We start from the raw sequence: 14,907 nt of genomic DNA, 5'->3' as shown, positions 1-14,907 counted from the left end.
CCTGCTCCCAGCCAGTGGGTCAGAGGTGGGAAGCATGGATTAAAGTCTGGGGACAAGGCGAAATGCAGCAGTGAAAGAAGTTGAGAGGGGAGCCTGAGGCAAGGGTACTTGGGGCGTGAGAACGGCTGGAGGAGTTAAGGGAGGGCAAGGGATGGAGTCATAGGCAGGGGCGGGGGATTTGTGAAAATATTACATAAAACATATAATTTTGGCCGGGATGGCAGAGTCTTTCACTGGCAAATCTGGTGTCCATCCATCACTCTTCCTTCACAAAGGAAGGGCGGTTTGTGGGTGCTGGGTTTTGTGCGAGCTGTGGGTACATGGCTGCAGACACTGCAAAGCCCCTTTGGCAACAAAGAGCCAGATGCGGTGAGTTTGATCAGAGTCAGATGGGGTTTGGGGGAATAAAACACCCCAAAATAGGTGGTCATTGGAATAGAAACAAAAAGAGAAATTGTACATTGACCCTGAACTCATGTGACCGAAAAAGGAATAAATCCCTCATTTTTCCAGCATAAAAAAACCTATGCAGTTTTCCAGAGACTAAAAGGCCTTAGATCTTACTGCTTTGTCTTTCTTACTGCTAGTAGGGCATTCAACCTTAAGAAAACCATTAATAACATGCTTTCTCAGACTATATGAGGCTTTTTACTATTCAATAACCGGCAGAAAAAATGATTTAATATTATTCTGTTGGTTTCACAAACTGAGAGGACTTTGGGGTTTTCCTCTCTTTGAAAAGTTTTACTTTTCAGCTCTCAACTATACCAAAATTAGGCACATTTACTGCAGAAAAGCCTTGTTAGTGTTCAGCATGTATTTGAAATATACAGGCATGCCAGATGAAAACCAGCAGTGTGAAATTAGTGCACCAAGAGAAAAAGGCAAGGATCAGACCAGGCCCTCTGGGGCTGGCTGCTGGCAAGCCTGCAGCGTGTGTGTGCTCTCCCCTCTACTCCCAGTGCCCTTGATTTCTCAGGCTGTTTTGAAAGACAAAAAGAAAGTTAGTAATCATACACCGACAGATGGTTCCTTGGTTAGTTACTCTTTATTTAGATGGAAGCAACTGCGATTTATCAGCTTTTTCTTTCTTTTTTTTTCATAGCTACATCATGGTGAACTTTCAACTCCTAATCTATTTCTAAGAAGTATTGTGTGGCAAGTGTCTATTAATAACGAACCTTGGGCTTACTGGAAATTTCTTTTTTTATATTCATATTCCAGTCTTTGAGATATTTTCACCCAATTTTATTTCACTTTTCAATGACAGAGCACTCTAGAAAGTTTTCCAGTGAACGTCATATTAAATATATTGCTTATATGCCTATAATTAGAACTTAGATGTCTTGTTCTTACTTTTGGACTTCCTTTCTTTACCTTAATTGTGAACTGATAGCTAATGAGCTGCTTGCTTTTTATTTTGATCCTGAACAATTTTGATTGATTATTATAGGGAAATATGTTTGTAGCACCTTCCTACGCATATCAGAGTTAAGCTGTATCTGTGAATAGTCCTTTTGAATGATGTTTTACAGAACTCTATATGCATTTAAAGTTAAGAATGTTTCTAAATAACTTTGCTAGATGGAAATCTGAAATAAAGGAATGTGGAAGAATTGGCTTAAAGTTGAAGAGTGGCTCTCTACAATAAATAGAGAAAACCTGTGTTACAGCCCAGATCATGGCCAGGGTTTCATTTTCCTTTTGACCCTTTTGGGTTGATGTAGGATTTCGTGGCACATCTTAGATCCAAGTGAACAGTAATTTCTCCAAGATTCACTGATTAAAATAAAACCCAGTTTTAAAAAACCCAAACAACGAGATGCTCTTTGGGGGCTTTTGTTTCATGTTTCCCACCAGACATCATTACAGGGCTGCAACAGAATTACTGAGTGCAAACAAACTTGCAAATGAAGTAGTGTCCACGTTTTCTTTTACAGACATAGGGGAAACATACACTGAAACATTTTTTCCAGCAGCACAAACTCAAAATATCAGAACTACTCACTTTTCCAGGTGTTGAAGTGGGCTGAAGAAAAAAAGATCACTACCTTGAAATTTTAAAAATACATTAAAATAGATTTGAAGAACAGAAGAGGACCATCTCTGTACTTAGTTACCATAAATCACTTAATGCAGCTGTGCTTATTCATTTTTTATGGAATTAGTCTGGATTTTGCAAGGAAAAATCTCAGGGAAGTCAAATAGTCAATATCTTTAGTTCTAAAAGAATCTGATCCAAGACTGCTCTAAATAATTTTATATTTGGACCTGATCTACCTCAAAACCAGTCCACAGTTGTAGGAATCAGAGACAAATTCAATGCCAGTTTCAGGTCACTCAGTAGTATGCAGGTATAACTTTTTTTGAAAATTCTTCACTTTTTCACATACCATTAACACAATCAAACATCTGCCTCAGGGTTTGTTCTGTAACAGGCAAAATGAGAGGAAGAGTCCCTTTTTCACAGGGGTTTTATGGATACACCCCACTGTCGGCCTTCTAGACAAGAAATACATTGATTTCCCATGAGGAATGGCATGCTGTCAGAAGATGGGATCACTGACATGAACAACTCACTTCCTTGCAAGCTGTGGTCTTCCTCATCTCCCTTTGGCAAAAAGCTCCCTTCTTATTGACAAACCTCAGTAGGCAACTGGGCATTTCTTCTGTTGTTTTATCCTCAGTTCACCTCTCTGGACTTGAGCTTGCCCAAGTGCTGCTGAAAGGCATTAGGATGATGCCATGTTTTTGCAGGAGAAAGAAGGTACCACGAGAAGATGCAAAGGGAGGTCTCTAGGCAAACCTATCCAAGGGCCTGGACCAACTGTTTCAAGGATTTATTTTGGGTACGTTCTCCTTGCAGGAGAGCTCCTTCTCCAACTCCTCATCAGGAGAAATGGTCACATCCCCAGAACACAACTCAGCCAAATTGCCCTGCAGGCACCTCCCTCCCCCTGACTCCATGGATCCTCCAGCTGCCCTCCTTCTCCTCCTCTTCCCCTCTTTGGCACTGATCTGCAACCCCCACGGGTCACACAGTGGGCAATGAGATTAAGACTGGGATTTGTAAAGATGATGCCTTTTTAGACAGCTTAATAGGCCAGATGCTCAGCTGAGGATCAGGCCATCTGTCCATTCAAGCCCTACCTGTACCAAACAGGTTATTTCTAGCAGAACTGTTAAGATAGAGAGGGAAACAACTAGGGACTGCAAATCCAAAACCCAGGTACACAGGGACATGGGAGGACCTTCTGACACAAAGAATATGGAAGAGAAAATGAGATATGATGTCCATGGCTGACATAGGCACTAGTAAGAGGGAGGCAATCCCAACTGCATGCATGGCAAAGGACTTCTTTGCTCTTTCAGCAGATATTAAGTCAGCAAAATCAATAATTATGCTCACTTTAAAACCCTTTGCACCATCAGAATAGAGTGAAGTGAGCCCCCCCCAAGAAATGGGAGGTAGGCCCAGTCCCCAAAGCCAGCTGCTGCTTTAGTGCAGTGATCTGTCTCCATACTCCCTGATAAGCAGTCTATGCCCTGTGACTTATAATAAAAGGGAATGATGGTCCCTGAACAAACCCAGAAAAGAGGTATTGATTTGCAAATAGTTTAAAAGAATATTCAAGGGTCATGAGCTGACCCTTTTTCAGCTCTGACATTTTATATCAGGGGGGATCCCATTGAGATGGGAATTCATATCCTAGACATTGTTTTGTCCTGTTTCATAAATAAGTTGAATAGCTTAATTGATTGACACCCACTGCACTTTCCCAGCTTCCTCAGGCTCAAAAGTACACTGCTGTTTTCTGCCATAAATAATATGAACTTTCAATCAGCCGCCAGGCACAAAAAGGAACTGAAAATTCTCCATACAATAGCTGCAATCTGGCATACGAGGCACTGCAGGGATATTTGATATCACCAGGTATTCATTTTCTTCTTGTGACAGCAATAGCATCTTCTTACCCAAATAACCTAAACCCTAAAGAAGAAATACCCAGGGGCCCCTGAAAGGAGGAAGACCAGTTTGTCCTGGCGTTTATGTGTGTCCAGGGGTTAAGAAACAGGGTTTGCAATATTGTGAACACAACATGGCAAAGGACATGCTGGACTACCAACTCCAGTCCCTTGGAAATGCTGATGCAGCATCCCTCCATCCCTCCTAGTTTCTGATCCAAGTCCATCTCAACCTAAATAACATTATTTGCCCCCAATCTCCCCGTTTGTCCCCAGATCTGACTCTTCTGATCATTACAAACCTCATCCTAATTTTCAATCCATGCTTATTTGTGTTTAATTGAGACCAATCCATTTTCATTGCAGGTTTATTCTTTTACTTAAATAGCTCTTTCCCTCCCTGGATATTTAGTTCCCAGTGGATTTTGTGTTCATTTCTCCTCCTCAGTCTTGGTTTCACTAAGAGAAATAAATAAGCTACGCACTTTGAATCTCTTACTTTATTGAAGACAATTTAATGGCTTTGTCAGTAACTCTGGTGACTTCTGGTGATCTCTTGAGTAAGATATATCCCACACTTTTAAAAAACAATGCAAAAAGGAGTGTGAAAGTGTTGAGGATTTCCTCTCAAGGAAGAAAGGCGTGGATGTAAATGCTTACCTTCAGTTGCCCAAGGTGGAAAGCATTAGCTTTTGACCTCCATATGCTTTAATTTCCTCATCTATAAAACAGAAAGGACAACACAAACCTCAAAGGGGAGTCATTTTCATAAAGTGCTCCAAGATCTTCAAGTAAAAAGTTCAGTTCTAAATGTGAAACTCTTTTGTCTGTTGTTCTTTGCTTGTTACTTCTTAAGCACTGCAAACCCTGGAGAGATGGCACTAAGCCAGACTAAAGCCAAGGCAGGCTTCTCCATTGATTACAGTGGGAAACCTTTATGCAAAAAGTTTCATAAAAGGTGACAGGCATCTGTTGCTAAGACAGAGCAATAAACACCAGGAGAGAAAGAATACTGACTGAAAGTATTGTAAGGCGGAGTGCAAAGATCAGTAGTTTTTCTTTAGAAGTAGCAGCAAACAGTTAAATCTATTTTTCTTGCTCTGCTTCAGAAGAAATCTCTCCAAGGATGATCACCATACACAGCCTCATCTGTAATTAATAAATGTTTGGAAGGACACTTTCCCAGTCAACATATGAAATTATAGATGATCCCTTAATTCCCCAGACATTTGCAAGCCTTGTCTTGTCAGAATTGAATTTACTACAGCTGATTACCCTGAGAATGCACTGACCTTCTTAGCTCCTGCTGTGGTCTTTATTTTTTCCATGGCAGATAATATGGGGACCAGAAACTGGGGACTTGGTAGTAGGGATTATGTGATACTAATGAGACAAAGCTTATTGTTGATGTTAACTGTTATTACCACTAAAAAAAGTGCACAGCTCCAGACAGATGGACTTCACTTTGTTATACCAGGAGGGAGCGAATGCATTTTGACAGTAGCAGCATCTATTTAAAATCTGGATCACATCTGGTGCCTCTCTGAAGCAGACCATATCTGATCAATCAGAATTATGGCTCTTCAGTCTCCAGACGAGTTAGAAGAAATTCATTATCTGTTTTGAAGCCTGCTTCTCTTTCATCTATTAAAAAATGAATTGTCATTGGATCCATTTAGTTACTGAAAGAAAAAAAGAAAAAAAAAGGACAGTAATTAAACTAACTAACAGGCTCCACATCTGAAGATATGATTAATTCTTTGAAACACCGTGCATGTAGGTACTTGGCTCATGCTAGGCTTCAGTCAACAGTTTCTTAGCTGATGAAATAGATAGCCTAGGACTTATCTCCATTTCTGGTTAATTCATAAACTCTTGGAAATACCCACATGAATTTCTCCAAACTCTGTCAAAGGTCAATATTTATCTTTCAGTCACATTTAGCCCCTGGGAATGGGGCTTGAGAGATACCACCTTGAGGACAGCAGTGTCTCCATGGGGCCTCCTGGTCCCAAGGATGTCACCCCTCTGCCATGTGTCCCCTTCTGGACCAGCAGTTTTGGATGCTGAAAATTGACACTGAAAGGCTGTGAATTCTTCCTTGTGAGGTCTGCTGAGCCCAAAAAGATGGTGAAAGACTGAGCTTATAAATCACTAAAAGCAGAATGCAAAGGGATGTCTCCTGTTCTGGATTGCTTGAATTTCTTAATATGTTTTTTCTGATTACACAGAGTTTCTTCTTGCCTTTGCTGATGAGCACAATTGTCACACCAACTGGAACTGAGCCTCTGAAGGTCTTGTCATGGCTTCCCTCTTTACCATGTGTTTTCTTTAAAGTCTATAAAAGCACAGTTCAGAAAATAGCCTTTTGAAAGCAATGAACTTGTATTTCACTCATTCATAACTTTTAAAAGAAAACTGAAATTAAAAGATAAAGCACTTTACAGGTGTTATAACTAAAGTTGGTGAGAGAACAAAATTATATTTTGAGGGTGGGGAAACGCAGGTTTTAGGTTCAAAAGTATAACCTAGAAAGAACAATTTAAAATGCTCATCAACATTTGTGAAATAGTTCTCAAAATTAATTGTCAAATTGTTATTTTTGATTCACGCTAATGAAACCCAGAGAAAATATCTACTTTTGTGAGTGAGGTGGAGGCAGTGACCATAACCTTTCAGAGGAGCATCAGGTGTGCAAATTTATTCTGTGGCACTGATGTCTCAGGAGCAAATGATGTTGACTGCTTGTTGATCATGTCCAGATGGGTAAAGTACAAAATGAGGTTATAATGGCTGCCTGCCCCAGTGTTAAACCACCCTCAAAATTAGGTGGGGCGGCTCCAAAGACGTTTATCTACCATAGGTACAGGACTGTCATGGGAAAATTGACTCTGGATGATATATATCAAAATCTCCTGCTAGCAGTACTGACTCCTCTGGAATTTCTACAAATCATGGATGACAACTTTCTAACCAAGAAGTAAAAGTTAACAGTGACTAAGGTGGAAGTGATTATGTTTGATCCCTGAGTCAGTTAAAAACACATGGTATTTCAAGACAGCCAGTTTCACAAAGTTGAAGCAAGTACCAGCTAGTTGTAAGGAAGGACTGAAGACTAAATGTGATGCCTGTAATGAGTAGTTTAAAATTATCTAGCTAGATGTAAAAAGAAACAAATAACAATGACAAAACCAAAGTAAAATTGTAAGTAAGGAAGCATGGTTCAAAAAATCTAGGATAGAAAACGAGGCAAAATAGGCAATAATAATGGATGGATGTTTAGAAGACAGATGTAAACACTGAAAATACATCCTGGAGCTATACAAAATTAATAAGAAAGCAAAGGGATGCAAGAAAATACATAAGGGGAAAGAAAAAGATAGTAAGGAGCAGATGTTTGAGTCCCTTGGGACCAAGAGTAACCTTACCAATACTACAAGCCCGTGAAGAGTAAGAGCAGCAGAGTAGTCAGTAATAATGCAGAAAATCAGAAGTCTTTAACAAATACATCTGTTCCATGTCCAGGAGTAAACCAGACGGGTTCATATCATAAGGAAAGAATGAAGATTTTCCACTCCAGCCATAATTGAAAGGGAAGTAAAACAGTCACTACTCAAGTAACTTTTTAACAACCAGATACGTGGCACCAGGGTTACTAAAAGCGCAGGTTAGGAAGTTCCCCTGCATGCTGCTTTTAGTAACTTGGGCTCAGAAGTGGCAGAAACTTGGGAGAAAGCAAATACTGTTGCAATGTTTGGACATGGTAAAGGAAATGATCAAATAAGTATAAATCTCTCAGCCTGACACTTACTAAGGGTAGTAATAACAGAGAATTTTATACAAGATTTAACTACTAAAGAATTCAAGGAGGTACTGTAAATAATATTTTGCAAGAATTTATTAAAAACAGAGCTTCTAAAAGTTGCTAATACAATCACTGCCAAAGACAGAGACAGATAGGACCTGTTGGTTTCACTTGTTCTCATACCCAGAAAAGATGAAAAATATTCCCCTTATTTCCCAAGTAAGAAATATTTGGGGGTTAAAGAAATCTGACACATAATTCAGATTTATGTTCTTTGAAAAAACATTTGTTATCAAACTTAAAAGGATGAGGAGGTCCTAGTTAGGGCTGGTACAATTTGATCTGATTTTTAATTTAAAATTACCAGCCCAAATCTGTAATTTTTTTAATTAGTTGTGGTGATGAAGTAATAGCTTTTTGTTAATATTGTATTTTAACCATGGTATAAGGCTTTAAAGTAATGCAATCCAGAACAGCTTCAGACAACCATAACTGACACAAAATACTCTTCTCCCCTCTATTTTCACATAGGGTTCAGTAATTAACCTGCAATAAAGGGAAATAAAGATTTTGTGAAAGAATTGGAAGAGAGACAGTCAACTTCATCTAATTTCTATCCAAGTCAGGAACAGGCATGAAACAGGGTCTCCATAAATAACTGAAACGATTTTTTTTCTTTATATCTGTCATTTTTTTGCTGAAATAAGGCACATCAGTTCCTTGAGGTGAAAAGATGAATTCCCTTTCGGTCCTGAACTTTCTGAAATAATCACCACTCCCAGATGGAGAGTGCAATGGCAGGTTACCGAGTTCAGGGAATGACTGGGGTTCATGTTGCCAATTGCTTTTTGCAGTTATTTCTGCATTTTCCAACAGCCCTTTTGCCATATGGAGACGAAACTCACTTTCAATCTCTGAACCATCACACCTGCTTTAAAAATGTCTATAACTTCAGGGATGGGATTGAAATCCCAGATCAGGACACAGGAGCATAGAAAAGTGTCCCAATTCCCACTGCGGTCAGTGGGAACAGAATCAATGCAGCCTGTGAGATCTGGAGAGCTGTTTGCCTGAAGAAGACACCCACTTTGATCAGCAGGTTAAATTCCACACAAGTCCCTTTAATATCCCCCTTTTCAGAGAAATGGATCCAATGCTTTGCAACAGGGAAACAGAGCTCTCTTTTCCAAGAAAACATTTCAATCTGTGTTTCTCTGTAATAAAATTTCTCTCCAGCACCATACAGAAGGCATTGATCATTGTTCTAAAGCAAATGTTCTCTCAAAGACCCCATTCCTCTTCAGCTTTACGGAAACTTCTCTGCTTCACAGCTCTGTCATCCCAAAGCCTGATGTCTGACAAGTGCAGCCACCCCCAGATTTTTGCAAGCGCAAAAATAAGCAAGAATAAGTAAAACCAAAGGTCTGTTTGCGTTGATATCTCTCTGCCTTTAGTTTTCTTTGAGGATTTATTCTTCCTTATTTCTAGCTGCGCTTGTCGGCTCTTTCGAAGGAAGGAAAAAGACAGTGTTCTCCCAAATGCTGTGTGTGCCCTCCCAGCTCCAGCTGGGAAATAACACTGCATTCGAGCCCGGCTTGCAGGGATTGCTCATCCCTTGTACTGAGACTGTCCTCCCCAGACAGGCAAACTAGAGCCACCTCTGTCTTGCAGCAGAGAGCTTAGGAAATGGCAAGCAATTTTGCTCGGGTCACCCTGAGCCATAACCTTGGGTGTGAACTCCCCCACCTGCAGGAACAGGGTGGGAGGTGCACGGTCTGAGAACGCCTGAGGTGAGAAGGTACATTTGCATCACATCTCTGATCACCAAGATATGCTGCCAAGGGACTGTTTATAGGTGCTCACTTATCGCATTATAATTTGCAATGTTCCAAAACACAATATAAAAAAAAAAGACCCCAAACTGAGACAATACCCTGCAGCACCACCTCTGATGATGAAAACACATTTTCCACACCTGCCGACTTCACACCCAAACCAACGTCTGTTTAATAAACAGGAGCAGGAGAAAAAAATACTAACTCTGGAGTTTCAGCAACAGTTAGAGAAAACCTGTTAGTATGTCAACAATCAGGTATTTCTGCTTGATGACTGTCACGCACATCCACATGAGATGTTTCTGAGTTGTTCCTATTTGGGACAAGGGCATGACACAGGTGTATCTAATTTTAAAAAGCAATCAGATAGCCCAACATGGATTGCATTTAAAGGAGTCTCATGGTGGAACTCAGACACAAGATTATCTTGTTCATACATGTGGTATAAACACATTTTCATCCCTCTTCAAGTTCGGATTTTAAAGCTAATTACATTAAGTTAGACGAGATAAGGAGATTTTTAAGTGGGCTTTTTGCTTTGCAAGCAATGCCAATTGCCAGTCATTAACACCTCACAATCTTCTGATCTTCATCCCTGACCTTTCTCTTCAAAGTCTTACATTTCAGATTCTTTAGGTATTCTACAGAGCCCTACCTAATCTTTCCATTTTAACATCATTCACTCACCTTCAACACATGCCAGGAGTTACATTGCTGGTTGCCTTACTTAGCAATACAGCCTTGCAAGATCCCAAGACACTCGTCATCACAATGTTTAATAATGTAAATACTTCCTGGAAGAAAAAAAAAAGAAAGTACTTTCGTTTGTTTGCTTGTTTCACTGAAATATTTAATTTTAATTTTTTACTGGAAAAAAAAAGAATTATTAATTTTAACAGCTTTTATGGCTCTAATAAGAAGGAAACAGACCCTAAGCATGTTAAAGAAAGACACTGGGCCAGACACTGGACCAGGGGTGCATCAAAGCATTACAGTCCTAGTTCCTAAAACCAATTAAAAATTTGGGATTGTGGCAGAGGTCAAGGTTACTCCAGCTATTACTCCAGAATTCAACAATCTGAGAACTTTAATAAACCTGGCCCAAACCCTTCAACTGTTAAATCAGCCTACAAAAGAGGAGTCCCTTCCCCTGGGTCCTCACTGGAGCACTGTCTGCCACCAGCTGAGAACGTGTCCCTCTCACCGCCGGGAGATGCTCCCCCTTCCAGAGCCAGCCAAGTCCATTTGCGTCACAGGCACTGCCTGCCCTTTCCTGTGCCCATGCCCATTTGGCAAACCCCCCCAGCCCTTCCTCCAGCCCATGCTCCTATCACACACAGATTGCAGACTGAGCACCGTTTTGGCGCTGCAAACGCACAACACCTGCTTTGAAGGTTAACAGATAGTGACAACTATAATCACAGTTTCTGCTGGAGTTTTAGCCTGCCAGACAGCCAATTATGCTATTATTTTCAATAGTTTTTTTTCTCTCTAGTCACATACCCCAGCACTTTTGCAAGGCAGCCTCACAGGCAGCTGCTACATGCTCCATTTCGGAAAGATGGTCACCTTCCCTTTGTCTCCTTCCTGGTGGCCAGCAGCTCTCAATGCCGTTCCCCACCATGACAAGGCACTGCACTGTGATGTTGCTCCTCGAAGATCACGGCATGAGGATGTTCCAGCAGCTTTTCCCACCTTTATGTTCATTAGGGCCGCACGAGGCAAAGTTACGTCTCACATTTCACCGATATGGGCTCTGAGGTCCATGGCCAAGAGGAGTCACGAGCTGCCCCAGTAGTGGTTGCACGCTGCAGGACTGTGATTGGAGCTGGGGTCACTGCCAGGGCAGGAGGGGGAGGCTCATGTATCCTTGTCTAAATGTTCCCACGACCAGAAATTTCCTTGTAATCTCAGTGCTTTCGTTTGTCAGTGAGTGTGCTTTGACAGAGGTCTTCTCCCTAGAAGTCTAGTCTCTTGTGCAGGGAGGAAGACAGGAAAAAGGGACTTCAAAATGGGAGTGTAGCAACATCCCCAGCTACCCTCAAACCCTACAATACACAGTTTGCTGGTATTCAGTCCTACTGCTTCAGGGAGGACACAGTTCCTGGCCATTGCAGTGTGCACAAAAACACTGTCCTGAACCTTCCCATTTTCAGCATTAGGCTTCCAAAAACTTCAGACCAGAAGCTCTTCTGAATTTTTCAGTGCACTATTTTGGTTTCATCTTAGCACAGAAAGGAGAGACGAAGCTTTCTCCTTCTGTTCCTGGAAGAAAGTCTAAAGATACCTGCAGCACTAAAGGCATTCAAGGTCCATTTCAAGGTCCATTTCTAGGTCCATTTCTATTACAAACTCTGCTGACCTGAGCTGAGCAGCACGGAGGACACAGAGTGAGGGTTCTTTCTTCAGGGTGTTCAACACATTCTGCAATTGAATCCCAGGGGCGGAAAACAAACATTGAGTCTGGTGGATGTAATATGGAAGGACAGGGAGTTAAAAACAGGTTGTTGCTTCACAAAACAGGGGCACACAACTTTTTGAAAATACTTTTATTTTTCCAATTAAGCTGAAAAAAAGGCAGCTGTAAATACTCATTTGAGGGGTCATTAACTCTGTCACCTGAAATAAAGCAAACATAGCAGCATGAAAAAGAGCCATGATCAGCTGACAGAGTCTGCAGCACTCCTCTCCAGTGAAATCCATTGCTTATTTCCGCTGGAGCCAACATGTGGTTTGTGTAGGACTACACAAAATAGATAACCCTGTCCCCATCCCAGCAATGAGGACAACAGCCAAGTTCAGCAGGTTTGCAGCACCAGAAGGTGATGACAGGGATAGCACTGGCATTTTCGTTGTGAAAGTCAGAGGCTCGGGATGTAACTAGAAAAAAAATACATTACTGGTGTTTATGACGTGCCAGCGGAAGAAAACTAAAAGGACTATTTCCTTTGGGTGGGAAGGATGGATAGGTAATAAGGTTTTTCTCTTTGCTGGCTTCCCAGCTACCTAGCAGGACCTGTAGATGAGCATGGCATTCTCTTAGTTTTGGGGAAGGTAATATTTCCCCTGTAACTCACTGGCAAAATACTGGTTTGGGGGAATCAACAGTTTCCCTACAGACAGGAAGCTGAAGGCAGCACAGTTTCCAGTGAACCTCCCTTACTTGCTCTGAGTTAAGCAAGTTCACAGACCTGCACAAAGTATGTGGTCATGGGGGACCTGGAGTTTCCAGACACCAAAATCTCGTGCCAGCTTTCCCTGACCTAAGGTTGCACTAGAGCTGCTTGGAGGCATCACAACCAGAAGACAAGCAGAGGGTCTTGACATGGGCAGTGGTGCTAAGATAAACAGCTGTCAACAACAAGCCCAGATCCTACCTGTCCTGTGCAGTGAGAGGGCTGGGAGACAGCAAGGAGAAGAGGAATGTGGGATCAGTCCCTGTGCATTGCAGAGCGGCCTCATGGTACCTGGAACTATTGGCTTCAAGAGATGGCAGATGAGCCTAACCAGATGCATCTCCTATCTGGACCATGGGGTGGGAGAGGAGTCATGGCACAAACCCACAAATGCAGGAGATGGTTGCCTGGCAGGGAGGTTCACAGCAGTTCATGGTCCCCCTGCTTCTGGTGAGGAACTTAGACCCCTCCACATGCTAAAATATTGGCACGCAAAGGCTATTGAGGATGCTAAGAAACCAGAATGGCTCAGAAAAACAGATCACAGGAGGGAAGAGGTTATTTAAAGGGTGTTTGCCCAGGCAATGCTGTGTTTGGAGGCCGACAACCCTACTGGGGGGAGCAGTACGAGGTGAGGAGTTTAGTGCCAAGTTCTCATCAGCCTTTTCCAACCACAACACTGCTGCTAAATTTAACCAAAATCTGTTCCCGTCCATTCTGCAAGCCATGCTCTTCCCTGTCATACACAAGGCGACCTGAACCTGATACACCCTCCAGGCACTTATTTATTTATTTTCAGCCCGTTCACCTGGTGACCACCCATCCCTCCAGAACATCCCATGACCTCCAGGGCAGCTGGGGTGCCAAGGGCACCCAACCACCACTGCATGGGAAAGAACAGAAAAATGCAATAAAGTTTCTGATGATTGCACTCACCGTCTCCGGAAGTGTTAAGGACCTGTGTGTTGTCCAGGTCTCGTGGGCAACCATGGGGGTACCTTCTCCGCTAGAAGTAAGGGTTACATTCGAATCAAAGCTGTTCCCAAAGAGAGACTGTCTTTACAAATTAATGCTGTTTCTTCTGAGTGCAGTTCACCTTGCTTTTCCTTTCTCTGAGAGAGGAGAGAGAGGAAATGTCTGCTCAGCTGTGTCCTCAGCTGCATGACAGATCAGTGAAGAGCAGTGAAACACCCCATCAACTGAGCCTGTGCTATTAAATTCAAACCAGTGATGCCACACAAGTTTTCCCCATATCATATAATCAAATAAAACTGAAATCTCCATTCCTTTTCAATCCTGCACTAATGCCATTGGAATGGCGTGTAGGATAACACCAGGAAAGTTACTGCTGCAAAGTAAGCACCTGGCGTTTAGTTTGCATACTGCATGGGTTGGGAGTTATCAGCCATTTAATGTATTTCTTTTGTCATGTATCAGAATCAGAGCTTTTGAGAAAAAATATGTTTTAATACTGCCTGTTTAACTCTTAGTTAAAACACTGTATGGTGTATTGCTAATAGGATACCAGAAAAACCCAAAACAGAAAGAAGACCATTACCAAAAACATAAGGCATGTCCTCAGCAGAAGGAAGAGACAAAACACATCTATATTCCACATTGGAATCCAAAATTTTGCCATTTGGCAAAGACAAAATATTGTCCTGATCACAGCACTTCTGAATGAAACCCAAGACAGGTGGGTGGGAAAACGCCAGGCCCTTTTATCTTTTCTTCAAAAATTTCTGCAAGGAAATAATAATTTACAAAACCTATCTCATTGGGAAAAAATATAAGAAAAGGAAAAAGAAATGAAAAGAAAAAAAAAGGGGAGGGAAGGAGAGGGAGGGGAGGGGAGGGGAGAGGAGAGGATGAGGGAGAGGAAAGTCCCAACAACAACCAATTCTATCTACATATGACCCTGCCAAAGCAGTTTTTGCACTTACAAACTTAGAAAGACCTGGGCTATCACTTGGGTTTCCCAGTGTTCAATCAATTAAATACATAACAACATTAAAGAATTTGTTGGCAAACTGACCATTTGCCGTGGTCAGTCATGACCTGACATGGGACCTGTGGCCAAATCACCAGGACTTTCTTGTGTCTGGTCCTGTGATGCTGGGATTTG

At 41.7% G+C, this 14,907-nt stretch overlaps 1 long non-coding RNA gene across 2 annotated transcripts; it reads right to left on the bottom strand.

Annotated features, from left to right (window-relative positions):
• Positions 1–938: 938 nt before the first annotated feature.
• Positions 939–11,368, bottom strand: LOC113975662. 2 transcript variants are annotated; one of them, XR_003536875.1, is made up of 5 exons: positions 11,110–11,368; positions 10,294–10,400; positions 5,466–5,648; positions 2,854–2,859; positions 939–950 (listed from the first exon to the last, which is right to left on the bottom strand). It is a non-coding gene; the product is annotated as an uncharacterized LOC113975662 (long non-coding RNA). The 2 variants fall into 2 exon arrangements; XR_003536874.1 differs by lacking the exons at positions 939–950; positions 2,854–2,859 and having other exon boundaries at positions 5,365–5,648.
• Between the last annotated feature and the right edge of the window lie 3,539 nt (positions 11,369–14,907).

The sequence above is a fragment of the Neopelma chrysocephalum genome, unplaced genomic scaffold (assembly GCF_003984885.1).
Source record: "Neopelma chrysocephalum unplaced genomic scaffold, ASM398488v2 Primary Assembly neopelma1_142, whole genome shotgun sequence".
NCBI lineage: Eukaryota > Metazoa > Chordata > Aves > Passeriformes > Pipridae > Neopelma > Neopelma chrysocephalum.
Note: the sequence above shows the minus strand (reverse complement) of the source record. Positions and strands in the feature narration are given on the sequence as shown.